Source organism: Simochromis diagramma, unplaced genomic scaffold, assembly GCF_900408965.1.
Source record: "Simochromis diagramma unplaced genomic scaffold, fSimDia1.1 OVJJ01000746.1, whole genome shotgun sequence".
In the NCBI taxonomy this organism is placed as follows: domain Eukaryota; kingdom Metazoa; phylum Chordata; class Actinopteri; order Cichliformes; family Cichlidae; genus Simochromis; species Simochromis diagramma.
The window spans coordinates 2967790-2995167 of NW_024386757.1; positions in this window are offsets into that span (position 1 = coordinate 2967790).

Sequence of the window (27378 nt, forward strand, 5' to 3'; positions counted from 1 at the left end):
GGGTGATGCAAAGGACCAACATTAAAGAGGATGGTCATAATGTCTAGCTGATCAATATAATATTGATTCAATAAAAAGAGACAACTTGGACATAGAAAAAATAATATATTTGGTGATGAGACCGATGACCCATCATGGCAGAACGGAATCCCAGCAGTGATAGGATTTAGGATGAGGATCCCTAGCCGAGACTCACACGTGGCTTGACAGGCAGCCGGAGCGCAGGACCACACAGCGCACCAGCCTCTGGTGGAGGTGAGGCCGGTGTTCTGAGAAACCGTTCTACAAATCGTCCTACCCGTATTATAATTTGATGGTGACTTCTGACTAAACCTAACCCTAACCATAACAAATATTCACAATGGGTTAAAAAAATGAAGTAAATTTGGGTTTTCTATTGTGTGCATGTGCAGCGTATGTGCAGAAACAACAGATAGGACAGTTTATGAGGTAGGATGGACTCCCAGAACACCAGTCTGGCCGGCACGCCGACCTCAGGCTTAGCAGGAGTCTCGTATGCTTCGACCTCCGTCTCCGGCAGGTGAGATCCCTCACGTATACAGGGAGTGCAGAATTATTAGGCAAATGAGTATTTTGTCCACATCATCCTCTTCATGCATGTTGTCTTACTCCAAGCTGTATAGGCTCGAAAGCCTACTACCAATTAAGCATATTAGGTGATGTGCATCTCTGTAATGAGAAGGGGTGTGGTCTAATGACATCAACACCCTATATCAGGTGTGCATAATTATTAGGCAACGTCCTTTCCTTTGGCAAAATGGGTCAAAAGAAGGACTTGACAGGCTCAGAAAAGTCAAAAATAGTGAGATATCTTGCAGAGGGATTCAGCAGTCTCAAAATTGCAAAGCTTCTGAAGCGTGATCATCGAACAATCAAGCGTTTCATTCAAAACAGTCAACAGGGTCGCAAGAAGCGTGTGGAAAAACCAAGGCGCCAAATAACTGCCCATGAACTGAGAAAAGTCAAGCGTGCAGCTGCCAAGATGCCACTTGCCACCAGTTTGGCCATATTTCAGAGCTGCAACATCACTGGAGTGCCCAAAAGCACAAGGTGTGCAATACTCAGAGACATGGCCAAGGTAAGAAAGGCTGAAAGACGACCACCACTGAACAAGACACACAAGCTGAAACGTCAAGACTGGGCCAAGAAATATCTCAAGACTGATTTTTCTAAGGTTTTATGGACTGATGAAATGAGAGTGAGTCTTGATGGGCCAGATGGATGGGCCCGTGGCTGGATTGGTAAAGGGCAGAGAGCTCCAGTCCGACTCAGACGCCAGCAAGGTGGAGGTGGAGTACTGGTTTGGGCTGGTATCATCAAAGATGAGCTTGTGGGGCCTTTTCGGGTTGAGGATGGAGTCAAGCTCAACTCCCAGTCCTACTGCCAGTTTCTGGAAGACACCTTCTTCAAGCAGTGGTACAGGAAGAAGTCTGCATCCTTCAAGAAAAACATGATTTTCATGCAGGACAATGCTCCATCACACGCGTCCAAGTACTCCACAGCGTGGCTGGCAAGAAAGGGTATAAAAACTAATGACATGGCCTCCTTGTTCACCTGATCTGGACCCCATTGAGAACCTGTGGTCCATCATCAAATGTGAGATTTACAAGGAGGGAAAACAGTACACCTCTCTGAACAGTGTCTGGGAGGCTGTGGTTGCTGCTGCACGCAATGTTGATGGTGAACAGATCAAAACACTGACAGAATCCATGGATGGCAGGCTTTTGAGTGTCCTTGCAAAGAAAGGTGGCTATATTGGTCACTGATTTGTTTTTGTTTTGTTTTTGAATGTCAGAAATGTATATTTGTGAATGTGGAGATGTTATATTGGTTTCACTGGTAAAAATAAATAATTGGAATGGGTATATATTTGTTTTTTGTTAAGTTGCCTAATAATTATGCACAGTAATAGTCACCTGCACACACAGATATCCCCCTAAAATAGCTAAAACTAAAAACAAACTAAAAACTACTTCCAAAAACATTCAGCTTTGATATTAATGAGTTTTTTGGGTTCATTGAGAACATGGTTGTTGTTCAATAATAAAATTATTCCTCAAAAACACAACTTGCCTAATAATTCTGCACTCCCTGTACGTGGCCGCCATCTCGGCCACCATTTGGGCCAGCTCTTCCCCTGGCTTGCCCAGTACTGGGTCTGCCGTGCCCCATTCTGGGTTTTGGCACCACTGTAAAATACGCACGACAGACCCGACCACTTGGAAGGATGATAAAGGTGTTGTCATTACTAAGTGATGTGAGTGCCTTCCTCTCTTCCATGCTGATGTTCGATGCTGGGGGCATTTTAATATATTACTTCTCTTTCTTTATAAACCTCTGATTTTTTGGTCACAGTTCTATTATTATTATTACAATGAGGCATTTCTGCTAAGTAGCTGACGAATTCCCAAATGTCTTTCACAGCCCTGCTCAGTCTTTGAGAAACACTTATGGGAGGCTTTGGAAAGTCTCACACTACAAATACACTCCATAACATGGTTTTATGGAGTGTGAGTTGAGGTCTGTCACTGTGAAGGCCTCTGCCACCATGTGTCTCGGGTTGCTACAGGAAGTGTGCAGAACTCATTGGCTGGATTTTCCTGCGCACAAATCATCATCCTGTCTCAGAGGAGTTCTTTCCACTATGCCTATCAGCTCTGGAATAAAACTAGGGTCTTTTTTTCTCCCAGTTTCAGTCAGATTACATACTGATTAGTTTTGTACATGTAAGTTCACATACCATAGTTCTTTTTTTCTTTTAACATGTATGCCATCTACGTTAAATGACACGACTCTTTAGGGCTGGGAGGTGTGAGACAGTGTCCAGGATGACACAATGACTGCATCCCATCAGAATGTAAATGCCCTGGCCCAGCTGAGTCCAGCTTACTTCCTGTGGATCAGAGCTTTCTCTCATGCACCTCTGAATGGGCCTGGTGTGACAGCACTGAATTGAGTTCCTGTTTTTGCTCTTCAATCGAAAGCGATCCTCTTGCCAAGGTTCTGCCCACTTTTCAACTTTCTATCTACTAAAACAAACCCAGGACCTCTCAAGAAATGAGAAATGAAAGTGGGCTTCTGGTTTAGAAAAAAACCCTGAGCATAGGGATTTTCCTTACTGAACAGAGAAGGTCATTTTTTTTTCTTAACTAAGTCAAGTGTTCTTCTTTCAGTCTCATATTTGGTATTGGCAAAGACAGCTCATAGTTAACATTCTCTTTGCTGATTTGTCAGATTGTACTGAGGGTAACCACCTCCATTCAGATTAACAATTTAACACTAACCACTTAGGCAAGTAATAAAAGGTGAAATAGTTTGACACCGAGATGTGGGATCTCAGAACGCCTACACTGGAGCAATTTATCATTGTATTTTTTTTTTTTACCTTGTTCATAACTTCCATGTAATCCAAATTTCTTTCAGAACACTGCCTGCTAAATATATTGTGTTCTCAAAGCAATAGCAGATAAGAATTTTCCATTCTGTTAAAGTTTGATGGATATTTACAACACAGTGTTCAGACAGACCTGTATACTCGAAAGAAAATAGATATTTCCATCTGCTGTAATTCATATGTGGTAGTGTAACTCTGTTATGGGACTTTCCTGCCCCTCAATCTCCATACAATAAAAGCACCAGAAGGGGAGAGCAGCAAAGTCCCTGCACCCATTAGAGCAGACATCAGTAATTACACATACAATAATTTTGAAGTCTGAAATAGAAAGAAACAGGAGCTGAGGTGAAAGTTTGGTTAGAAAGCATCTTTTGTGTGAAGCAACTATCAGTAGGCTAAAGAACTGTAAAAAGCATGCTCTATGTGAACCACTGACATCAACTGACTTACCAGTATTGGAGCTCTAACTTGACTTTACCTTTTCTGGAATGTGGCCTTTTATTTGAGGCTTCATCAGCTAATTTCATTAAAAAACAAACCTATTTTAGTGATTGTCAGAGAGATAATGTGTTTCAATAAATTGTAGATTCCCTTTTAACTTTTTTCTTTTTCCCATATGTCTGCAAGCTCTTTTATCCCCCTATTTAAAACAAAAGGCTGTTGTTACAGTAGCAGTCCCTAAGATGCTCAAAATACACTTTGCCAAAATTGACTTACTCAATGTAAACTTTGCTTGAACTTTGCTTAAACAGAATAAGAATATTAGACGAACTCTTGCCACGACCACAAATCCTCAGGAATGCATGTCTTTAATTAATTGCACATTACAGTGGCTCTGACTCAGATTCTACAGTCAAGGATAGAATGTGTTCCATGACATTGAAGAATGCACTGATTGGTTTCTTTCTGGCTAAAATGAGACGATGGTGGAAACATTTGACTACTAGCTTGGATTGCTCTAACATGCTCTCATTCTGCACTTTTACCTGGCTGTTCTTGTCACCAGTGCTGTATAGGAACAGCTGATGTAGTCTTTGGCAGGCCACGCTGCAAAAGGAAATATTCAAAGTAACAGAGAAGTAAAAGCCGATTTGGAAAGCTGGTTTTGCCATAAAGCTATTGGAAGGAATTTTATCTCCGTACTTCCCAAGGAAAGACTTGAACTGATGCAGATTTTTATGTATTTTAGGCCCTGTAATGAACTTTTAGAAAACGTTTCTCTTTTTTATTGGTTCTCAATTCTCTATATAGTCTCAAATGTTAGATGTAGATGTATTTACATGTGTTCCTTTGTTGCATGGAATTTGGTCCTTCACTACTATATTTGGTTGGAAGAATGTGTAACAGTTTGTTTCTCCCCCAAGAAATCTCTATCTTACAAAACTATGCCAATGTTGACAGTGTTGCTGAGTAGTGTAGCAGTATCCCAGTAAGAAAACCTCATAGCAACTTATCAAACAGTGGGGTATATAAAGGAAAAAAGGTTTTCTGAGTCACATGATTGCCATGACAACTCCACGTAGAGCTTCTCTTTGATCTGGTAGAGTTCTCTCCATAATCATTTTTATTCTATGAACAAAACACTTAAAATTTGAAGAGTTAATGTCTCAGCAACACACAGCTGAGACATTATGTTATTTAGGCATCAGTCTACATCATCATCAGATATTGCTGTTTTGACATTCTTAATGCAGTACAATTTCAATATGGAGAAATCATTTTGAGAAACTGAGCATGATTCATTGAGATACAAAATTCAGATGAGCTTTTTGGTGATTAGACTCCAATGACCCATCATAAAACAGAATCCCAGCGGTGATATGAATTAACTAAGGCCCCCCTGAAGTCTAGATGCTGGTGGTGAAAATGAAAATGGAGGCTTGGATGGAGCTCTGAGTGACCTGGTTGAGCCGGAGCTAGGGAGGAGGTGGGATCACAAATTAGAGTCCAAAATAACAAAAGAACAGTGAATTCAGAACAGTCTAGTAGCCAAACAGCCAGGAAAGCAGGCCAAAGAAATGTCACACCATGAAATTCATCAAAACCTTCGTGTCTACACATATGTAGATACTTACAGTTTTACTTGGGAACAGCCCTTTAACAAATGAAACACCGGTGTTGTTTTTATACAGTGATGGACAGATCAGAACTTCCACGACTTGTGGTTTAGCCAAGTGGCCATTTCTGTTGGAGACCAGAACTTGAGCTACATGTAACAGATATAATCCAAACTGCAAATTGCAAAACATGAAAATAAAAGGTTCAATGAATTACAGGCCTCTTGAGAGGGTCTTATATGAATAGGGAGACAGTCATGTGCATAATCTATTCTCTGTCCTGTCATTAGTAACAACACTGAGACCTTGGTGACAGTTGAATGACTGGTGCCAAAGTGTGACTCATTCTCTGGCAGGCACTCTCTGTCCAGAACAGGACTGCTGATGACCAGCCATGATGGCTAAAGCATTGTGGAGAGAATATGTCTGATTGAGGCCTCTGAATTCTGCCAAAGCTCTAGCTCAGTTGCTATAATGACAATAATAATATAATATAGTTGGAATACATGCAACTGTTTTTACAAAAGCAGACATGTGATTGTCTTGGCAGAAGGGAATAGAGGCTGACATTTAAATAACAAAAAAAACAACATAAACTAAAAGCAAAATTAGAGTCAGAATGAGCTCAAAATCTTGATGTAAGCTCTTATTCATACATACATTCATGAATGTGTGTACTTATACCTGGCCAAACATTCAGTTTGAGTGTAAACAAAACTATTATCCTTTGCCATCGTCAATCTTTGACTCACTACTGCTCTAATAGCCTGAGGATCAGCTTACACACATCACTCGGATGTATCTGTTTGTCCCCACAGATTGGAGAGGATTTCACCATTGCAGTGAACAAGTGACCTTTTACCTCAGCTATTGTTAAAAACACCTGAGGTGTATTTTTTTTCTGTGTGTCTGTGTGTAGTACCATAGAAAATAAAGAGCTACTGTTTTGTCAATGCTAAGAAACTTGGACTGCAGCATATCTATTCTTAAAAATGACAAGACATTACTTTCAACACCAAATCCAGTAGATAAAAAGCAAGCATGAAGGTCCCCAGAGTTGCACTGTTTTTCTGTATATATGCTATATGTTAGCATGTTAACACATGCTTACACAGTGTTGACATGCTAAGATATAGGGGAAGACATTAACATTGTTTTTAAAACAATTCAACAGCATTAGCACTGGGGTTTCTTGCAACTACTTGTTAAATATCTCCAATACAAATTTAACTTTGGTTACCTTTGACACCTGAGAAAAAACATGAATTAGTCCTCAATTAGTGTCTTTTGCCTAAAATATAGTTTGAAAACAAAACCCCAACTAGAAATCCATCCATCCATCAATTAATGTTCTTACACATTTAGCAAGTTGGGCTTCTAAAAGGAAAGCAATTGCCAACCACAATGTTCCCAGCAGGACACCAACTCTTTATTGCATCTTCTGTTATTGATTCTGACACATGAATTGTTACATTTTATAGTGTTTTCTTTGCAAAAGCTAAATTGCTCCAAACCAATTTAATTTAATAAACTGCTGTTTCTATATCTTTCTCTATCAAGCGCATTTAACCACTGTGAGTGCTATCATTGCCTCAACATACAACTGTCAAAAAAAAGTTATCTGAAAAATTCATTCAGAATGCTTAATAGCATTTCTTCTCCCTTTCTGTGGGACCTTCAGAGAGTCTACAAAGCTTAATAATGACTGCCAGAATAATCCCATAGGAATCAGGAATGTCAGTCCCCCAGTTAGATACATATCTAGAATCACAGTTCCAAGTTCTGTTTTCAAAATCTCTAGGAATCATTCCTCCCAAGGATGATCTCAGTGTCCTCAGATGACTTTCTAAAAGAATGAAAATGAATGTACACTACGCTTTTTAGTTCATTTAAAATGTCTTAGAACTGCTGTGGTTCAGCGCTCAGCTTGGCAACTATGATTCTCTGGTTTTCCAATTTGGCACGTTGCACGTAGACGTGGCTTCTGAAAACCATGACAGAGGCAGATTTTTATATTCCTGACACAAGAACCCTTCCAGGAGTCCCGTGTGAGGACTTTACACAGCACACAGAAGGCTTTAAAGGCACATTTGGCATGACGTTACTTTGGGCTTTAGTGGTAATGTGATTGACAAATGCGAATTCCACTTGATTCATTGATGTTTTCAGTCTTTTTTAAAGTATGATGCTGTCACAGTTTAACTCTGAGTCGGCTGAGTTACTTTTATAATACATAATCTTTGGGCATGACTGAGTAGAAACATCTGGAAAATGAAAACTGATTTGGGATTTTGTCCATATCCTTGAACTGTCACTAGTCTGTGTATTATATGGCTGGAGTTGGGAAAAGTCCATGTTTTACCTTAAATTAGTGGTCACAGCATTCTTTTTGTTGTTAATTAAACAATAAACACTTGTGACATCACAGATTAAAGGTTTGCTTACTGGCCAACAACGTAATTGACAAACTGGTCATTGCGAAATCAGCCAATTTTTAGACCATTTCGTCTTCAACAATCTCCAGTTTGCATAAAATGGTCCAAAGTTAGAACATATAATGAGTGCTGTGAAATGTTAGTTTCATATATCAGTACTTTTCAGTAGTATTTTAATTTAAACCATTCAGAGTTGGTCAGTAGTTGTCTTTTGCCGTTTTGCAAGTTTTTTATATTTGCTCAAATATGGGATTTTTTTTTTCCCACGTTTTAACCCGGCACTACTTTTTGAAACATTAAAGATTGAGATTTTTTTTTAAATTTGAGTTTACTAGAAGTTAGGGGTAACAAAGCTTAAATGTAATAAATTTTACTTTTTATGCAACCTGACGATTCAAATTATTTACTTAGTTATTACCTGCATCTTCTTGACTGCTTTCTGGAGGTCAGGTTCTTTTGTTGTGAAAAGGTTCAAACCTTTCATTGCAAATCTCAGTGAAAGTGCACATAGACAGTTATTCATCTTTTATTTTCTTCTTTTCTTTCTCTATGTGGGGTTTAAAAGGTTTTCCTTGCTGGGAGATAATACAGGGAGTGCAGAATTATTAGGCAAATGAGTATTTTGTCCACATCATCCTCTTCATGCATGTTGTCTTACTCCAAGCTGTATAGGCTCGAAAGCCTACTACCAATTAAGCATATTAGGTGATGTGCATCTCTGTAATGAGAAGGGGTGTGGTCTAATGACATCAACACCCTATATCAGGTGTGCATAATTATTAGGCAACGTCCTTTCCTTTGGCAAAATGGGTCAAAAGAAGGACTTGACAGGCTCAGAAAAGTCAAAAATAGTGAGATATCTTGCAGAGGGATTCAGCAGTCTCAAAATTGCAAAGCTTCTGAAGCGTGATCATCGAACAATCAAGCGTTTCATTCAAAATAGTCAACAGGGTCGCAAGAAGCATGTGGAAAAACCAAGGCGCAAAATAACTGCCCATGAACTGAGAAAAGTCAAGCGTGCAGCTGCCAAGATGCCACTTGCCACCAGTTTGGCCATATTTCAGAGCTGCAACATCACTGGAGTGCCCAAAAGCACAAGGTGTGCAATACTCAGAGACATGGCCAAGGTAAGAAAGGCTGAAAGACGACCACCACTGAACAAGACACACAAGCTGAAACTGTCAAGACTGGGCCAAGAAATATCTCAAGACTGATTTTTCTAAGGTTTTATGGACTGATGAAATGAGAGTGAGTCTTGATGGGCCAGATGGATGGGCCCGTGGCTGGATTGGTAAAGGGCAGAGAGCTCCAGTCCGACTCAGACGCCAGCAAGGTGGAGGTGGAGTACTGGTTTGGGCTGGTATCATCAAAGATGAGCTTGTGGGGCCTTTTCGGGTTGAGGATGGAGTCAAGCTCAACTCCCAGTCCTACTGCCAGTTTCTGGAAGACACCTTCTTCAAGCAGTGGTACAGGAAGAAGTCTGCATCCTTCAAGAAAAACATGATTTTCATGCAGGACAATGCTCCATCACACGCGTCCAAGTACTCCACAGCGTGGCTGGCAAGAAAGGGTATAAAAGAAGAAAAACTAATGACATGGCCTCCTTGTTCACCTGATCTGGACCCCATTGAGAACCTGTGGTCCATCATCAAATGTGAGATTTACAAGGAAGGAAAACAGTACACCTCTCTGAACAGTGTCTGGGAGGCTGTGGTTGCTGCTGCACGCAATGTGGATGGTGAACAGATCAAAACACTGACAGATTCCATGGATGGCAGGCTTTTGAGTGTCCTTGCAAAGAAAGGTGGCTATATTGGTCACTGATTTGTTTTTGTTTTGTTTTTGAATGTCAGAAATGTATATTTGTGAATGTGGAGATGTTATATTGGTTTCACTGGTAAAAATAAATAATTGGAATGGGTATATATTTGTTTTTTGTTAAGTTGCCTAATAATTATGCACAGTAATAGTCACCTGCACACACAGATATCCCCCTAAAATAGCTAAAACTAAAAACAAACTAAAAACTACTTCCAAAAACATTCAACTTTGATATTAATGAGTTTTTTGGGTTCATTGAGAACATGGTTGTTGTTCAATAATAAAATTATTCCTCAAAAATACAACTTGCCTAATAATTCTGCACTCCCTGTACTTGAGTAGACTGGCTTAGCTCTCAGAGCTAATCGCTAAGAGCTAACACCAACAGCAGTGTGGATTAAAGTTTTCGTTAATATTGTAATATTTTTTTCTTTTTTCTTTTTTTTTTTGAAGACTTTTGTAGAAATAAGCTAATTGTCTAATTTTGAGCAATCTAGGATAAGTTTACAATTGGAACCAGGTCTTATTGGCATCAGTATCAACATAAAATGTAAGAGACTGATTTGAGCGGATACACTAGTGTAGTGGTTGGTTAGAGAAAACCATATTCCCACCCACAAAATAAATCAGTTACGTATCAAACAATCTGTCACACTATGGAAATCTATCAGGCAAAAAAAAAAAAAATACTTTTTCAATATCAGTATTGTTTTCAGTATAATAGGTCTGTGGATTTCCTATTAGGGAGGGGAAGTATTGCTGTATGAATGGATATTATTTTATGTAATATTTGATGTTTTCTGGTCTTTACTCTGAAATGATTGCTCAGTGGCTGTCATTAAGGTACTGATGTGATTACACTAACTTGCCACCACAACTCAGGCATCTTTCTGTTACCTTACTGTGCCACTGTCAGAATCCATTTCTGCTTACAAGGTTTGAGGAGATCAGGATCAAAGCTTTTCTGGTTTTCACTGCTGTCAGCAAACCTGTCATTCCCTGATACTTTGGGTATTTGTTCCTCCCAGTTAATCTGCCAAAAGACACATCCTTAAGTTCTTAACAGGGCCAATTAAAAAATGATGCGAGTAAGTCAGTAATATACATCTGAAGTGAAGTGAGTCATGGAATTGACTGATCTGAATTACATGGACTATTTGTTTTACTGGAGACTTTACTAATACCCAAACATGCCTGCCTCTGTTTATTCACACAGTATCAAGAAGCTGAAAAAAGGAAACAAGTGTGACGTTTCCATGGCAACTGTATCTGAAACAAAACCGAAAAGCCTATAGTAATCACAGTTACTGGATACATGAATCATCCTGCTTTGTGAGGGAGCAGAAATTTGCAGCAGGATCCAAACTAAGTGGCTGTTATTGCTCAAAACTGACAAGAGTTTTGATTTCAAATACAGTATGTTCAGGGAAAAAAAGTACTGGAAGTCTGGACAAGTAGATGTCCTTCTGAGGGGGCCGGGGGTGGCCGATGATGGCCCGAGCAGTTTTTATCACCCTCTGGAGAGCTGCACTGTCTGCTGCTGAGCTGTTCCCAACCTAGACAGTTATACAGTACATCAGGATGCTGTCTATTGAGCAGCAGTAGAAAGACTGATTTGCAGACACGTAGGTCTTCTTCAGTATTCTGAGGAAATAAAGCCCGTGTGGTGCCTTTTTTGTTATAATAGCAGCAGCGTTTGATATCCATTTAAGGTCCTCGCTGATGGCAACTCCGAGAAATTTAAAGCAAACCATTCTCTCTACCTCCTCACCCCGAAATTCCTCTCTGTTGCCTGAAATTAAATTAAATTAATGATTTCCTTTGTTTTTTGAATGTTCAGGGAGAGGTTGTTATATGAGCACCACGCAGATACGATTTGTACCTCATCTCTATAGGTGACCTCATTCCTATTTGAGATGACCATGATTTGAGGTGACCTAGGACTAGTCTTTCAAAGCATTTAGATATTACAGATGTGAGAGTAACAGGCCTGTAGTCACTGAGGGAGCTTGAAAATATCTGAAAAATATAGTGAGCTGGTGTCACAGTCCTGGAGCACCCTACCTGGGATCTCATTCGGGCCAACAGCCTTCCTGGCATTGGCTGCCCTCTGGGCCTGTTTTCACCTCATCTACCTGGAAGATAAGTTGTTGTTCAGCAGGAGTCACCTGGGAGAAAACAGTTCAGTCAGCTCACAGCAGCAGTATCTGTGTGCACAGCCATCTCATCACCTGTAACTGAATCTACAGTTTCACAGCATACATATGTATTCGTATTTTTAAAAACAAGTCATCATTTCACATAGTAGCATTACATTTTTAGAATTTCAATTTAAAAAGGTTTTTGGATGGAAATATTGTAATTCAAAATGTAACAATGTTACAGCAGTGATATGACATTTTATGGGCAATAAATCATTTCAGTGCATTAAATATGAATTTAATGCACAAGATATTCCACATAAACAAATAATAATGCATAATAAAATCCAACTAAAAATAGTAGTCTATTGCAATTTTGAGCTTGACTATTTGTATTAATACTATTTATTATTATTTGTTGTTATTTGTCAGTCGTTCACAGACTTTTGAATCTGAAATTTTGCTTAAAACACAAATATCAGCTGCAGTGTTTTTAGAGGAAAACATGGTTTGTGATGGTGAAATACCGCCGCACTCAGAGGCCAATTCATCTCTCCTTATTGCATCATCTTGCAGTCCAGCATTTCAGCATCGTAACAGTTTACACACAGCTATCTCGAGTGTTTTTGTGTTTTTTGTTTTGTTCTTCATAAAGGCCTAAGATGGCACCCAAACACATATTTAGGGTTAAAACATTCACGGGGACTCTATGAACTCCTGTCAATTTTGGGGTCAACTGTATATTTAATATTTTATTATATTATTCATATAATATTTCAAACAATACACAATTGATTATGTAAAACTGTTTTTTAATTGTGGAAATTTTCTGAATTTGTATAAATTCACTTCTGTCATTTTACAGGTGACAGAATATAACACTTATTTTTTGTTAGTTTATGTGATTGCAGTTTGGGTTTTTTTTGTTTGTTTGTTTTGTATAAAGACATTGGATTCATTTAAAGGAAATGTATCTTTTCTCATCAACGTTCTGGTCATCATCATTCTCATTGTAAATGGGTGAATGGAAACAAATGGATACCTGAAAAATCAGGAGGTAGATATCTGCGTGGATATCTTTACCCAGAGCTATTTATAAAATATTTAACTTTGAACATGCACAATTCAACTTTTTACAATGTGCTGATGCTCCTTAAAGATTCCAGCTTCTAATCCCATGTAGCTCAGTCTAAGAAACTAAAGTTCTTCTTCTGTTTGGCACATTGAGTGTCTGTCTAATGTTAGATCGGCTCTTTGTTTAATGTCACATGTCAGATTTTTTGTCTGAGTTTGAGGGGAAAAGTTTGGGTGCTGGTAATAGGGTGTAATCTCACTCATAATTCTTGGTTTAGCCATCTCCTCAGGGCTTCACCCAGTGCCCTTAGTTAGTCAACTTGACTTTCATGTAACCGTTACAGTTTACAGTAGACTAACAGTCTGTGCTACAAGCTACAGCTATCAGGGCCACCAGCATCTTCCACTCTCCATCTCTCTTTGTATTCAGATTTGTTTTCCACTCTCAAATATAAATCCAAACTGGTCTCAAACCTTCCATAAGAAAACCATTTCCAAAAGTTGTTGCAGTGCACAGTTCAAGAAGCCGTTTTAACATTGACATATTATACCAACACCATATTTATTTCATGGACTAATTGAGAATTTCTTTATTGATTCATACTAATCCTTATTTATTCTATTTTTGTGCCTTGGTGGAGTGTTGGCTTATTTTCTGTCTGAAACAAGATGTTTTAGCTCCTCACTCATGCGCCCCTTAAACCGACTTTCTTCTGAATGGCTGCTAATTTCTCAAATGTAAGATTTGGACACCGTGTGGGTGGGCCTTCTGTGAACAAAGTCAAACCTGTGTGCCTGAAATGACAACATTTGAAATTATACAGAGCCAATAGTAGTAAAAGCTGCCTGGAACATGGTGGTTAGAGCAGTCTGAAGCATGAGCTTTTTAATCACAGGTATTGCTCACATACACACTGTCCTAATTTTTTTTGTGAAACTTTGGCAATATTTATTAAGTACATCATATACTGTATATGACAGAAAATAAGAACAAATATATAACAGGTCCCCTTTAACATGTCTTTAGTGAGTATGGACCATTACGAATTTCTCCATATGCACTGTTGTAATGACATCTCACACTTTACTCTGGTACTACTGGATTTGTCAGCAAATTGCTGGGATTGCAGAGATCAAACCACTGACCTTATGATTAGAAGCTAATCATGGCTACATCCTAAGCCACAGCCAGCCCTTAGGCCTCTGTATCATGTTCCTAAAAAAGTCTTTGCTGACTGTGTACATCGAGACATTAAAGGGAAACATGAACATTATTTATTGGAAACTGTGTTTCTAGCATGTTCATGAATGTCCATACTCACAATTGCCTCTCCTGAGAAACCCTGTGGCTCTCTGTCTACTGCCCTTCTGGGTGGATGTGTGATACACTTCTGTTCACTGCACACAGCAGACTTGCAACTGAGTAAGTTGTGCATAGTGACACTTATAAGAGCTTTTTCTCAGAAAACACCTGCAGTGGCTGAAAACATTGAGTACGCCATAACTTATATATTTTTTTGAGAAAGCTGACACTATTTTACTTAATGTTAGAAAATCGAATCATTATCAGTAATAATTTTATTATTGTAGGGTCTACCTTACAATATAAAGTACCATATGTAATTTTAAATCTCTCTATCTATCTCTCTCTATATATATATATTTTTTTTTTTTCAGCCATTTGAAAAAGATTCTATTCACTGGTCACAGTGGTCACAGTCATGTGAAAAGCTAAGTACATCCTTACTGCTTATAAGAGCCTGTCTTTAGCAAGTGTGACCATATCAGCACAACCACCTCAAACCAAGGATGGTGATGGAGGGGTGATGATTTTGGTTTGTTTTACAGTTTTAACAGCTAAAGCTTGGTCAAAGATGAGTCATGCACAAGGATGATGATACTAAGCACACCACCAAACCTCAGTGAACTGAAGCGTATTAGAAAGAAGTGTCCTCTTCTTCCACAGCAATGTGGAACACTGGTCACAAATACAAGCTACTGAATCATGGGGTGTATTTAGATTTATAGGACTGAATAGAATCGTGTCAAAACGTTTTTCCACATAGCTGTATATTCTTCACATATTGCTAATGATAGTTCAACAAGAAGAGCACCCAAACAAAGACAGGACACCAGTCACATAAAAATGTCAAATTAAAATCTATAAAGCTGGACTTGACGTAATACTTTAACGTCAGAGCTCATTCAACAATTAAAAAAAGACTTGGCAAAAATGGCATTCATCCAAAAAGAACACAAAGACTCACATTTACCCATTAAACAGGCTGATGATTCCCAAGACATTTGGGAAAATATTCTGTGGATTAATGAGACAAAAATGTTCTATTTGGTATAAAACTAAAACAGCAATTTCATTAAAATAACTTCAACAGGATAGATACCTGCTACAGATACTACTGGCTGCCAGCAAGAAAGCAATAACACGCAAATGGCTGAATGAGGAACCACCAACTGTTTCGGACTGGATGGAAATAATACACAAAATGACTAACCTTCTCTTTGAGACCATCTTCAGAAAAATATGAACAATATTGGAAGAAATGGAAATGTTTTCACAGAGAAATGACTGTAGACTCCAGTGTTATTTCTTTATAACATTTGTATTAATAAGATTTTTTTTGTGTATATATAACTCGACATGACACAAGTTTTTTTCTTCTTTTTTTGTCTGGTTTTTTTTTGTTTTGGGTTTTTTGTTGTTGTTTTGTTTTAATTAATTTATGTTGATCCTGCTTGTGTTACTTCATGTTTAAATGAAAAAACAAAAAAACCAATAAATATATAGTTAAAAAAAAATAACTTCATACCAAAATTGTGATGGTCTGATCTGGTCATACTGGAAAACCTTCCATGTAAAGCAATCTGCAAAGAAGATCGGGACTAAATTCTTCCACGGTGATGTGAAAGGCTCATTGCCACTTATCACAAACACTTGATTGGAGTTCTTGCTCCTCAGGGTGGCACAAGCAGTTATTAGGTTCAGGAAGCAATTACTTTTTCACAGTACTGTAGTCACTACTAACATAACAAACCGTGATCTCTGATTGAGCTCTTGATGATCAAGTTTCACTGTGGGCAGTGAAGCTTGATGATTTTGACAAGGAATGAGAAAACAGAACACGTTTTTTTAAACTCTCCTTTATGATAGAGCTCGGTTGGTTGTTGGTTGTGTTAGTGTTGATTTCATGGGAAAGATTTTCATATTGATTAGTGTTCCTGTTCTTAAAAGCACTCTGTACACTGAATGCTCTTGGTAATTATTTTAACATTTGCTGCCACATTTTTTAAAGCGGGCTCTACTCTTGAAAGCCTAAGGGTTCATTGAGTTCTGAACAGAACACAAAGCTGCCATTCATTTTGCAGCCCTTTGTATTTCTTTGTCCTCAACAGAGAAATCTTGTTCTCTTATCCCTGGGAGCTTCATTTATTTCCCATTATTTTGCGAGATGGCTATTTGTTCACCAAATATAAGTCCGATGTCCTTGGAGACAAGTGCACAAAAGATCCCTCTTGGTGGTTCGAAGTTAATTCATTACTCTGTAGCCTCCTCCCACCATATGCCTTTAAGCTTTTCATTGCTCACACAAGTAGCAATGAAATTACACAGTGGAGGAGAATAACACCTTCAGCGTCTTGTGAGAAACCCAGTAGGATACTTTCAAATGGATAGAAAAGCTCAGCTAAATATATTACATTGTCTCTTTTTTTTTTTTTTTTTTTTACCTTTACCACAGAGGTCAGGTAGGGATGACAACAGTACAAGAGGAAGCACACTACTAATCCATACACTAATATGTAATATCACTGCTATTATCTAATGCTGATATCAGGAAATCTGAGACCGAGGACTTTATTTTGGTGTGGATGCAGCTCGTGCATTGATCACACTGGCACGCAGTGGACAGTGGTTGTGGCTTTTTCTTTTCTTTTCTTATTGCCAGCCCACATTTCCAATCATCAGCAACATTCATATAATAGCATCATTGCTTCTTTTTCTTTCTTTTTCTTCTTTTTACTGCTGCCTTTCGAAGTTGCCACAGTGGATCATCTGCTTCCATCTCACCCTATGCATCCTCTTCTGTCACACCACCCCTGTGCATATCCTCCTTTACTACATCTGTACATCTTCCGTGTAGCCTTCCTCTTCTTCTCCTGCCTGGCAACTCCATCTTCAACATCCTTTGTCCAGTAAAAACACTATCCCTCCTCTGCACATGTCACATGTTCAGTCTAACTTTGTCTCCAAACCACTCAACCTCAGCTGTCCTTCTGATATACTCATTCCCGCTCCTAATGAAAATCTTAACATTTTAAATTCTCCCACCGCCAGCTCATCCTCCTGTCTTTTTATTATTGCCAACATCTTCAAACCATACATCAAAGCAGGTCTCACTACCATCTTGTAAGTCTTACTTATGCTGCCACTAATCACCCTTGTCTTCACCCACTCCACTCTGTCTGCACTCTCTTCTTTACTGCTCTTATCCACTCTCTGTCACTTTGGATGGTTGACCCCAAGTATTTAAATTAGTCCATCTTCACTATCTCTACTTCTTGTAGTTTCACTGTTACACCTCCTTACAATGTTGTCTGCTGTCCAGTGCTCCTGGCCTTGCTTTCCTTCCATCTTGTCCCCTGCAGTCAATTCACTTCAGTTCATTTTTATGTAACAGCAATCCACAACAAGGCACTTTTTAGTGTTAAGTTCCCTACAACACTGAACAGAGAAAGAAACCCCAGCAATCACACGACTCCCTATGTTCAAGCACTTGGCGAAAAAAGGAAGGAAAAACTCCCTTTTAAGAAACCACCTAAAGAATCAGGCTCATGGAGGGGTGGACATTTACCACAACCAGCTGGGGGTGAGGGGAAAAGAAGAGAGCAGAGTGAGACAGAACAATAGGCAAACTGTGAGAGCGAGAGCCAGAGATTAAAAACTGCTGATGAGTAAGTACAGTCTTCAGCCAACAGTAGTATAGCTTGCTCTGTTGGCCAACAGTACCAGAAACAGTTGTTAACCCAAGCCCTGACTGATGAGGTGTGGAAATGTCATAACTGATGTTTTGTTTTATGCTGAATCCCCTTCCTGATGCACCCCTTCAGATTTATCTGGGCTGGCAACTGCATTGCATTGGGAGTACACTGGCATGTGACCCCCAGAGATGAGAAGGACTATATTAAATTAACCTTTGTTAGAAGCAAAACCTACTAGAATTAACAGGCAAATATGATAATCTAATACTGTTCATACAACTGAATGTATGCTGAGCTTTAATCATCAGAATATTACTGCCTGTGTGGTGAGGAGTACAGAGAAAGAGTCAGAGAGTAAAAGTACAAACTCAGAAAGCCTGAGAGTTTAAGTTCTTGAATCTTTTGGTAAATGAGATGTGAAGTTGAAATCATAAATACTGCATAATGATTTTCTAAAAAAAAGAAAAAAGAAAAAAGGAAGAGCTATTTGCCAGCTATGGCAGAGCGTCTACTTAAAAGCCCTGGGGCTTTCAAGTGTTGTGTGTGGGTGTTTTAGTGCAGCATAGTTCCTTTACTATAGACCGCTGCTGGTGTCTGTGCCTGTGAAAAGTATGATCAATTTAGGCCATTGGGGGATGATAGAAATCCTCTTAGTTTCCAAATTATTTGGCCATTAATCAAAATAATGAACAAATTAAACTTTTGACCTGCTGGTAGTGTTGGATGAGAAATTTGCGTTTCACCCAGTCATTACTACATTCATACAATTTTGAGACAGTTTTAAAGTCAAGGTTGAATTACTGAATTTAATTGTCTTTTTTGACCTCAGTAGGAGAAAAATGAGTGAATCACCAGCCTGATAAGGATTTATCAGCTCGAGCTAAGGACATTTGAGCCAAACTTCCTTGTAGGCATATGTTTGGAAGTGATGATGGAGCAGTGTTGTTGATAAGGATATGGTTTGCTTTTGTCTGCCATCACTTCCAGCGAGCAACTGTTCTGTTTTTTCTGAGTTATGTTAATGGACCCAGAGCCAAATACATTCTGTAGACAGAAAGCATTGTTATTTTAGCCCAGTATTTAACTCGGCATTAGGAAATATCACATTCCAAATGCTACTGTGAAACAAGCTGCAAGCAATGCAAGCTGGTGACACAAACAGCAAACTGCTGATCCAGCCTCAGAATGCCAGTTTCTTGAAATGTGGTTTGATCTCAGCAATCCTGTTAGATGCATCATTTAGCCGCCTGTGTGTACATCCCAGGGTACCTACTTGAGACACATATGTCATTGTTGCCCTGCCTGGGATGTCTCTAATATGCCATAAAATCATCCAGCTACTGCAGGAATTAGAATAGAATAGAATTCAACGTTATTGTCATTGCACATGCACAGGTACAGGGCAACGAAATGCAGTTTGCATCCATCCAAAAGTGTTTTAGCCATGATATAGATATATTACAATATATATTAGCAATAATATAGATATGTAAGTATATTACAGAAATGGGTCTATTACGGTATGAAATATGTACACGGGATGAAGTATGTTATGAATATGCTTTAACTACAAGTATGTACAGGCTGTAGTGAGTACAAGCTATGTACAGGCTATGAACAGGATATAAATATGAAAAAAAAACTATACAGAATATGAAATAAAGAACTTTACAGAAATATGAGATATACAGCTATACAGAAATGGGAACTATGCAAGTTGTAAACAGTTATAGAATTAAAAATTATCGTATGATTATTTACACAGAACTATACAGTAGTGCAGTTAAGAGGCTATATAAAGTGCTAGTGGTTGTGAGTGGTGGTTCAGTCCATGTTATTATTGTGTGTTTGAGGGTACAGTTGTCCATTGTGTGTGTGTGTGTGTGTAGGTGGTTGTGGGTGTGTGTTTGTCCAGACCATGTGTTAACGTGGGTCAGATGTCAGGAGGCAGAGTTCAGGAGTCTGACAGCTGTGGGGAAGAAGCTGTTCCGGTACCTGGTGGTCTTAGTCCGGAGGCTCCTGTAGCGCCTCCCAGAGGGCAGGAGGGTGAAGAGTCCATGTGATGGGTGACTGGGGTCTTTGATGATTTTCCCAGCCCTTTTCAGGCACCGCTTCCTGTAGATGTCCTTTATGGCAGGAAGTGGTGCTCCGGCGATGCGCTGGGCAGTTTTCACGACCCTCTGCAACGCCTTCCGGTCCGAGGCAGAGCAGTTCCCGTACCAGACTGTTATACAGTTGGTCAGGATGCTCTCAATGGTGCAACAATAGAAGTTCACCAGGATGTCTGAGGACAGGTGGTTCTTCCTCAGAGTCCTCAAGAAGAAGAGGCGCTGGTGAGCCTTCTTGACCAGCTTGGAGCAGTTGGTCGTCCAGATGAGATCCTCGGAGATGTGGACTCCCAGGAACTTGAAGCTGCTCACACGCTCCACAGCCGTCCCCTTAATGTAGATGGGTGGATGTGGGTCAGCATTCCTCCTGTAGTCCACGATGAGCTCCTTGGTCTTCTCGGTGAATTTAGATTTAAATCAAGGTTTAAGATTTAAACAAGAGTACAGAGGCCTGAAGACCCACGACCATGTTCATGCAACATGTAGACAATGTCCTCAGTGACGTTATTAAACGAAGCTAATACTAGTAGCGACATGGGAGTAAACATCTAACTTAGAAGAGATTTAGATAGGTTGTTTTTTTACCAGTTAGAAATTCATTAAGAGCTTGGGTAACATTTAGGGCCAGATTTGCTAAATGGGGCAAAATAATGTGTGACCTCAATCCCCAAATAGCACCCATAGGGTTTGGTTAGTTTAATGGCTCATTTACAAAAACTGACACCAGTCAGTTCATTTTAATATCACCAGTTAACCAACCCCACTAACTGCATGTCTTTGGACTGTAGGAGGAAACCAAAGAACTCAGACAGAACATGCAAACTACTCATAGAAAGGTGCTAGCCAGGTTGTGGAGTTGAACTCAGGACCTTCTTGCTGTGAGACAATAGTTCTAACCACCATGCTGGGGTATTTAAAAGCAATGTAGCTGCTAAACACTGCATGTTTTTTGGGGTTTTTTTAGCAAAAAAAAAAAATGGTTCTTGTATAGGACCTTTCTACTCTACTGGAGCACTCAAAGGTCTTTATACAACTTGTCTCGTTCATCCATTTATACAGGCACTTTTTTTCTATGCCCAATGCTTTCTAAGATTCACACTTTGGCATATAGACTGAAGCACCCAGGGATTGAACCACAAGCCACAAGCTCATTAGTAAATAACCTGCACCATATCCTGAGCTAGAGTCGCCCCAGACAGTAAATATTAAAATAGCAACAAGTAAATCGTAAAATGTGTATCATTATTAAATCAGTTTACCCTTGATATAAATACATTCCTCCCTATATTTTGTTTCATAAGAAAGGAACTCCCAGAAATACATACTGTAAGCATCAGGGTCAGTCACAAAAATCTTTCCACCTCGTGCATGCAGTCTTGTTACTGCGATCTACACCCTGATGCACTGAGATTCTGTGCCCGCTGCAACACCACATTAGCAAATCTGGCCCTTCGAGTAAAAATTTGAGTGTCCTTCAACTTTTCTCAACCTCTATACAGAAATGTATTGAGGTTTGGTCAGTATTATTCTGCTCTTTGGTTTAGTTTAGGTACTAAAACTACTTGGTTAACAAAAGATCACATTTACAACTCTTGTCAACACTACCCCTGTTTACCACTGATATAGCTGTGAACTGCTAAAAAAGAGCTTTGTTTATTTACTCTAGTGGCAAGTCAGGGGAGCTACTGTTTGGCAATGGATGATGTCAGTTCGATTTAGCACCCAACCACAACAGTTCCCTTAATGCGCTCATGTGCAACACATAGGTATTTAATGCTCTTTTGGGGGCTTTCTAATGCATTTCATCGATTTATGCCAACAATTCTAATCTGTCAAACTCTGTCTATAGAAATATTTCTGCTGATTTCCTCGGTTCTGTGCCCCTACTGGCTATCATGATCAGTGTGTTGAAATCAGTGGCCAAAAGTGTTTGGCTTGTCATGCTGTGAAGGAATTTGGTGCAGCTCTCCAGATGGCAGTGGTCACTCTGTCCCTCTTGACCTGAAATAATGAATTTGAGCAGTATTGTGCAGGCATGTTAGTCTGTATGTGCCTGCCCAGCAAAACACCAGTGCCCTGACCAGCAGACCATAGGAGGGAATGTACTGAGGGTCACAGACAGGCCAGTCGGCAATTTCAGGCCATCTACTGCTGACGCGTCGCTCCCCTCCAGCCTCTCCAGTCAACTGTGTGCACAACCCGTCACACTGACCGACCTGCATATTGATGTAGATACAGAGAGCCTGAAGTTGTACACACTGCAGTCCAAAAAAATAGCAATCAGACCAGTTGAATCGCCCTCAGAGGGTCACGTATTGTTGCTTTTGATGAGTTTTCTGTTGCTTGGTTTCTGGCAGAAATCCAGCCTACATTAAATCACACAAGTCTTTTATTCTTCGAACAATGAGTTTGTGGTTTCAGGTCCAGCATGAAAGTGTGTTTGCTCAGCTGTTCTCCACTATCTCCACTTTGACAGAATTCAGAGCTGTGTCCCAGTGCTGAGGAACCATTCATTCGCTGATCTTATAAACTTTTTGACAGCCAAATGTCAGTATTTGGTTACTAACATGATCTATTTTCCAAATGGATTATTTGTATTTGGAAATGATGGATATACTTGCAGAGAAGAAATCTAGCTGCCACACATGAAAAACTGTTTCCTAGAAAGAGTTGATCATTTGGAATTTGGAAAATCCAAGTAATCCAAGCCTCATCAGGTAGTGTAAGCACCCTAAGACTGCAAATAAACTCCCATCCCACAAAGATTATTGTACTGTGGAGCTGGAGCCTTAGGGAACACTGGAAAAGAAACAATTTTCATATTTCTTTCAGCAATCCAAAAAACCAGAGAGCCCACAGCCACAGTGATTCTTAGGAAATGTATGCACGCTGGTGGGCTGTGTTTCACATCAAGATCTCCGTTCTTTTATACACATATGTGGTGTGATTGAAAAATCAAATCACAACCAAAATTTCAGAAACTTGTAACTTTATGCAAAATGCTGTTGCTTTTTGTATGTATTTTAATTACTTCATCTTCAGTTTTTCAGTTGTTTATTTCAATTAGAGAAATCTATTTGACATGTTCTGTCTAATTGCCAACAATTCTGCCCATGAATGAAGAGATTTTTTTCAGATGCTCTTTATCCCAATGTTCGGTGATTGTACATACAATGGATGCTGAAAGATCAATATGCTTGGCTGAGATTGGTTTGAAATTTGAATGACCAAGGGGGCCAAATAAGGAAGTACAGGCTCTGTGAAATGCCACTATTCAGCTTTTTAATATGAAAATAAAAAGGACCTCCAACTTTGTCTATTACTTTTCTTTTGCTTATACAGTTATGTGAAAAATAAAAATTTTACAGGACAATATGTAGTAATGTTAGAAACTAAGTAGCGCTAGTAACAGTGGTCCAAAGCTCTTCGACAATGTCGTGAAAGAGAGCTAGAAGAAAACCATTACTTCCAATTTTGCTGCTGCTACAGGTGATTCTCAAAGCTACTGAATTTCAGTGTGTACTTAGTTGTTCACAGGCCTAAAGAGTCCTTTGAAAGCTTTCTATGTTACACTACTGCAGCTGCAATAGCAGTATGTGGTCATACTATTCAGCACAACAAATTGGCTCCTCGTGCTGCAGTAGGGCATTCTGTTAAAGCTGTTAAAGCCTGTATAGTGTTACTGCACAGTGTAAGCTGCTTTACAACCCACTACTATCCCAGTTTTTCATTTGATGTTGTGTCTGAATTAATTAGTTTCATGTAAGTCATTAATGCCTGCTCTGTTTTACGCTGGAGGTTTTGCTATACGCTCCTTGTTGCCATCTTATTCCATGTCTTCACAAGGCAGAGCACAGACAACAGAGCAATGCTGGTAAATTTAAATTACAGCAGCTAGAGAGATTTTATTTTACTATGTAGAATTATCATAGTTATTACCATGAAATTTTGTACTAACCCTGTTAGTCTTCTGAGGTTGAATAATGCTGACTTTGCTGTTCCCAGAATTCAGTCAACATTTCTGACATATCGTGCCCATCTTAAAATTTAATTTCCTTTGAATCTGAATTTAAATGACTGGGACTAACATCTGTCCTGTGATACACATCAGCTGATATATATAAAACAGAATTATGTGTAGGCCCCAACCAGGGATACATCTGGCTCTGCGTATGTGCCGCAGTTTATCACTAAGTGTGGTAACACAATCGGAAAAACACAATGTTTATTTTTTGCTTTATATTTGTTCTTGAACCATTATTTGTTGCAGAAATCACAACATCCTGGAATCCACTGTTTCTTTTTGTCATAAAATAACCATACCTAATTGTGCTACAGTATGTTTACTGTACAGTAGTTACTGTACAGTAAATAGTGATAAGCAAACATTATCTCTGTGCTAAAAATGTAAGCAGCTATTCTTGAAAGTACACAGACTCCTCGTTGAAACCAAAACAAATCAGACAACATAATCACAGCGTAGAAAAGTTTAAAACAACAAAACAATATTCTGAGGTCATAACTTCAACCTGGTCAGTGCAGCGGACCAGTCTGTTTACACTTGGAAGAGGAAGAAATTGCAAGTGTAGCCACAGTCAGAGAATGTGTGTGATTGCTATCTCACATGTCCTACATACATTTTGAGAGGAGGAATGTCAGTGGTTTTTTCTGCTAAATGGTAACAGCTGTCTCTGAGTGATGTTTCTGATGGAGGTCGAAAGAGGGCTTTGCTTTTATTTACTTTGGCCACAGCCTTGGAAGGGGAGTACATCAAACAGACGCAGACTGCCATCAGACGCCAGGCCCAGCGGTCAAACATTCTTTGGTTTCCTGCAGCAAAACATGGCATGTAACCCGGGGTGTTTAGTTTCAATGAGAAATATCCAGTTTGTGTTGGGTACCACAAGGCCCACAGCTGGGATTTTACAGGTCAGCACATTTCAGCTGCCAGTTCTGATTATGGGAGAGGAAAAGAAATAGATTTACCTCAGCCTGGGAATGTGTTTACGGGCTGCTGGTTAGTCTCACAATTCACACTCTGGTTTTATCTCTTACTTAATATATGTACATGTAGTGAAATGAAATGATTCGAGATGTATTATGGAAAAAAATGCATTTTGTCTTGTAAATGTGTGAAGAGGAATGTTGTGGGAAATGTCATGGATTATTTGAAGTAAATTTTTGTATTAACTATTTGTATTCTCACAAGTCCAGTAATAGGCTTCACAGTGTGGTTCAGTAGGTAGTCCTTAAATGTTATTTTTTAATGTGAAGTATAATCCCTCATTGTCTAAAACAGCAGCAGTAACCCTTTATTTATTTTCTAAAATAAAAGGTTTTGAAAGGTGTGAATTTTAACCCAAACCACAATTTCTTTTAACTAAACCTTTCTAAGCAGTTTTCAGTGCCTAAAGCTAGCTTGAAAGTAAAGTCAGAAATAAAGGGCGAGGACATGCGCCGGTGTTCTTGGCTGACAAACTTGCATTTTATGATGTAAAAAAGCATCCCAGAACCCAACTTACATTACCATAATCATTTTTTTTCTTTTCTCATTTTTTGTCTTACTTTTTTGTCAGACCAAAAGATAATCAAGTTATAATTAATATTACAGAAAAACAAAACAGTCGTCCATTATCACATTTGACAGATGTATCAAATAGTCAGTATGTTGTGCTTTTGTATTTCTTTCCAGGTAAAATGCATTCATTACACCTTTTATGATTGCAAAATAATGGCACAAACCACTATATGTAAGATATTTCCAATCTGTCAAGTAGTATTTAATAGGGATAGGAATTGATAAATGGCCTGTATTTGTATAGCGCTTTACTTAGTCCCTATGGACCCCAAAGCTGGGTGACATTCAGTCACCCACCTATTCACACACACTGGTGACGGCAAGCTACATTGTAGCCACAGCCACCCTGGGGCGCACTGACAGAGGCGAGGGCGCCGGACACTGGCGCCACCGGGCCCTCTGACCACCACCAGTAGGCAATGGGTGAAGTGTCTTGCCCAAGGACACAACGACCAAGACTGTCGGAGCCGGGGCTCGAACCGGCAACCTTCCGATTACAAGAATAACTGATTCTGACTCCATTACTGATATCACTTATCGATTCAATTCCTTATCGATTCTTGTTGGCTTCTCATTGACTCTGCTTTGCCTTTTTGGTGCCTCTTGAAATTCAGGGTCTGGCTACTACACTGGGGTCAGCATTCACTCAGCTTTAACGTCATTCTGGGTTCTTGGCTAGCTTAGCGTTAGCATGCTGTCTGAGTAGGTGCTTGCAAAGAGCCAAAGTTAGCAGCATAATGCAGCTGTTTCTGTCCTGGTTGCAGCAAATTCAAAATACATTTTCTCAAGTTCTGTTTATATCAGGTGTAGTCAGTGGTTCAATATGGATGAGATGGTGCAGACCCTATAACTGCCAGTGTTGTGCAAGTTACTTTGACAAAATAATTCGTTATAGTTACTAGTTACTTCTTCAAAAAAGTGAGTTACAATATTATAAAAGTAACCGATTACTAGGAAAAGTAACCGATTACTAGGAAAAGTAACGATTGTGTTACTTTAAAAAAATGTTTAACCCTCTGGGGTCCAGGGTATAACTGGCCATTTTTGACTACTTTTGATTTTATCTCTACATTTCACCTTTAAAACTGTTCACCTTACCTTGTTTGGCATCATTCTATTCAGCACAACCTCACATGTCTGAATTTACAGTTATTTTAATTTTGACATATTGTATTAACACGATTAATCCAAAATTAGACTAAAAACACAAAATCCGAGTAGAAAATAATCATACAGCCCGACTGATGTAAACTCTTTTTTCATGAACAGTTGAAGATGAACTTAGTCAACCCTGCTAGTAATCTCTACTTCTTACACTGTCTTCACCCCCCTCTATCCCTCCCTCTGAGACACAGAGAAGACAAGAAGAGAAGAAGGGGAGCTGAGGAATGCACTTTAGCACCGGCACAATGGAAGCCTTTTGTGGAAGATGAAAAGAATATTAGTCACCACTAATGAGATTTGATGTTGGACTGCCATTGTCAGTTCAAGCCAGATGGGTAGGGTGCACAGTGGAGCCGCCAGTCACCACACATCAAAGACAAGGGGAACCCTGTATTGCGTACTCTTTCGGTATTTAATTAAGTGACAAAAATGAACAGATTAATTAAAAGCATGGCTTTTGTCAGCCCAGTGCTAATGAGCACACTGCTTTGTGCACAGCCTCAAGCAGCAGCCACCTACAATCCATAGCAGGCTCTGAACTTGACAACAAAACATCCTCTAGTCTGTTTTCTTTTCATCTTCAACACTAC